The sequence below is a fragment of the Vulpes vulpes genome, chromosome 11, assembly GCF_048418805.1.
Source record: "Vulpes vulpes isolate BD-2025 chromosome 11, VulVul3, whole genome shotgun sequence".
In the NCBI taxonomy this organism is placed as follows: Eukaryota; Metazoa; Chordata; class Mammalia; order Carnivora; family Canidae; genus Vulpes; species Vulpes vulpes.
Window position 1 is genome coordinate 95,751,739 of NC_132790.1, and position 3,837 is coordinate 95,755,575.

Below are 3,837 nucleotides of genomic sequence, written 5' to 3' on the forward strand. Positions count from 1 at the left end.
ATCATTTTATTATTTGATCACAGTGATCAAAATATAAACAATTTTTTAAAATATGCAAATGACCCTATTCTGGTTAAAAAAAAAAAAAAAAAAAAAAAGAAACCAAGAGGGTGCCTGGGTGGCTCAGTCAGTTAAGTGTCTGCGTTCTGCTCAGGTCATGATCCCAGGGTCCAGGGATCAGGTCAGTATTAGCAGCAGCAGCAGCAGCAGCATCGTCGTCATCATCATCATCATCATCATCATCATCATCAGACTCCCTGCTCAGCGGGGCAGCGGGGAGTCTGCTTCTCCCTCTCCCTCTGCCCCCACCCCTTCTCGTGCTTGCACTGGCTCTCATTCTCAAATGAATATATAAAAAATCTTAAAAAAAAAAAAACACCCAAGCTGCTGGTATCCACATTTCTTTCCCATTTTAGTATGGCCATATCAGTACACGTATTATCTTACATCCTGCTCTTTGCACTTATTAATGATTTCCATGTTACCCAATAAACGTTCCTACATTAGTTCACAGGGTCTGCAGGAAACTGATTACAGTCGGCACAGATCCTTCAACCTCATAATTCCCCCCCTCGGAATTCTACTTCACACATGTGTTCAGAGCAAACTTAACAGTCTTCTCTTGTCAATTTTTCATTGCTCCCCCCATTTAAGAAAACGGGATGCCTCCGCATTTGACCCCATCCCCTTAATCTCTTCTACTTGAACTACCACTGGCCTCTGTCAAGTGCCTCTCTAAGCAGGACGCTGCTGTTGCCCCACAGACAAAGGCATAAAGTCAATGAAAAGCAGTGCCCACTGCTCTCCCATTGCTGGAGAAAGAAGTCATCTCTCCTGACTTATCCCACCCCACAAGGATTTTTCATCCCTGGAATTTCTTTAGCGTTCCCAGGGCTGGGCAGGAAGGGTGACCCCGCAGTGCTTTCAGCCCTCTGGTAATAATATAGGAGCCAAATCTGCTTAATCCTCCTTCCTAGAAACAGAATCATAGGGTCCAGCCCTGAAATCTAAAGGAAAACCCTGAATGCAATTTCATCTCTCAAACTCCTATCATGGTTTTCAAAATATGCTTCACAAGGAATGATTTAGACTAGTAGGTGGATGGAGAATGGAGTGTCTGTCCCCAGAACCTAAAGTATTTGTACCCTGTGTGTATTCTATAAACCAACATTTGCCCCCCTGCTGCCTGTCACCCACTCTTCTATAAATAAAGAACCTGATATATTAAGGTCCCAAGATTGACTACAATCAAATATTTATTTGATGTATTCTATTTTCTCAGAAATTTCAGGAGGACAATGGAAGAAATATTAAAGGAATTCCTTTTCTTTCTTTCTCCCTGACTCCCACCCTCAAGTTAGGTTCCGTCGACTGAGCAAAAGATTGAAGACATACTGCTGGTGGTTTTATTATGAAGATAAAGAAATCATTATGAAGGTAAGGTCTTCTCTGCAAAATTACTCTTAAAATCCAAGGTTGTGTTTAACAAAATTTATTCACGACACTCATCAAAGAACAATAAGGTAGACTTTATTTCGGACCATTTCTACAGCTGTAGGGACCACTGAAATGGGGTTTTGCAGGGGGCCAGAGAGTTCAAGCTCTGCTCCAAATACAGTTTCCTCCAAATAAGGAAAAGTGGGAATTTATGGCCAAGTATGGGGTGGGAAGCAGTCAGTGAATGGAAAATTGCTAAGAGGAAACATCAGGGGTCAGGGGGACTCTGGCTAAGCCGACTTGGCAGGATTCTTGCTGAAGGGAGGCTGGGTACTCAGACATCACGTGGGGGATGGTGGAGGCCAAGGAACCCAACCCCATATCAAGGATAGGGGATTTGGCCAAACTAACTTAGCAGGACTCTTGCTAAAATTGAACAATGAAAAGGCAAACACAGGAGCCCAAAAGTCATATCCTAGCTGAAATTAGAGATCTTAGTCTGAGCTGCTACAACAAAAAAATATCACAGTCTAGGTAGCTTACACATTTATTTCTCCCAGCCTGGAGTCTGGGAAGTCCACGATCAAGGTGCCAGCATATTTGGTGTCTGATGAGAGCTCAGTTTCTGGTTCAGAGATGGCCGTCTTCTCAAGGTGTCCTCACATGGTGGAAGAGGTGATGGGACTGTCTGAGGCCTCTTTTATAAGACCACTAATCCCATTCATTATAAGAGCTCTACCCTCCTGTCCTAATCACCTCCCAAAGGCCCCACCTCCTAATATCATCACCCTGGGGGGGTGGAATTTCAACATATGGATTGCAGAGGATGCAGCATGCAGTCCACAACAAGACACTTGAGACGAGACTCAGTAAAGAGAGACTGGCAGTTTTAAGAATATTTGGAAATAGCAGAAAAGATGATTGGGATTCTTCAAGGCAAAACTAAGCCCTATTTAGAGCCCCCTTGTGCAGGTGATCTGACTCCAGCCTTTCACTGCCCGTCAGCTCTTTTACAGCTCTGTAAACCCGTGGACGAGTGATAGCTGGGCAAAGTAGGTCTTGTCTATAGAAACGCAAACATACTCTGTTTGCGGATGTTTGGGATTGATTTCCCTCCCTTCCATGGAAAAAGCCAGTTTTCCTGTTCATAAATTCATTTCAAACATTGCCTTATTCCATATAAATTTGTGCTCATTTGACTTCTTTGAACTAGTTAACATCCCACTGACTACTTCATTAACAATAAGTTGAATAAGTCTTTAATATGTGCTCATATTGTATCTTCATGAAAGTTCTGATTTTGGCATTTTTATCTAATTTTTATTTAAAGTCTTTTTCTTCTTTAAAGATTCTATTTATTTATTCACGAAAGGCACAGAGAGAGAGAGGCAGAGACAGGGGCAGAGGGAGAAGCAGGCTTCCTGCGGAGAGCCTGACGCGGGGACTCGATCCCAGGACCCCAGGATCACGCCCTGATCCAAAGGCAGAGCTCAACCACTGACCCACTCAGGTGCCCCAATTTTTTTTTTTTAATTTTTTTTTCCCCAATTTTTATTTCAATTCAACTAATTAATACACAATGCATTTTTAGTTTCTGAGGTAGGGGCCAGTTATTCATCAGTCTTAAATATCCTGGAACACGGTCCAGTCTCCCATTTCCAAAAAGAGGACTAGAAAAATCTACCCTTCCAATCAAAGAATTGCTAAATAAACTACAAAAATAATCCAATACATTTACAGGCTATAAGGGACCTGGTTCCACATGGGTGAAGGAGGTAGAGGTAAATACATTGAGCCCTTTAAAAGGGATCCCTAAGGGTGAAAGAGTGGATAAGAATGAAATTTGTCTACCAACTCAGGCAGATTTCAAGGAAGTTTGTCTTCATTCTGGACTCATAAAACATAGTCCCAGGTAAAGATGAGTTTACTGTAAAAACTTGTTAAACATAAGAAATCATTCCACCATGAGGGACAGTCAGGGAACATAAGTACCAGAAGTTGAGATGACTAAAAAGACAAACTGAAGCAGAATAAAATAATTATCTTTGAAATTATTAAAAATATTTTTAAATAATCAAAACTAAATAAAATACTTCTTAAAAACAGGCAGATTGAGGAGAAAATTTGAGAAAGAATTAAATAGAAATTTTAGAAGTAAAAAAAGAAGGGGTGCCTGGATGGCTCAGTAGGTTAAGCATCTACCTGTGGCTCAGGTCACGATCTCGGGATCCTGGGATCAAGCCCCATGTTGGGCTCCCTGCTCAGTGGGGAATCTACTGCTCCCTCTGCCTCTACCTCCAGGCTTGTGCTCTCTCTCTTGCTCACTCTCTCTCTCTCTCAAATAAATAAATAAAATCTTTAAAAGGGGAGGGGGTCACCCGGAGGTCTCAGTGGTTGAGC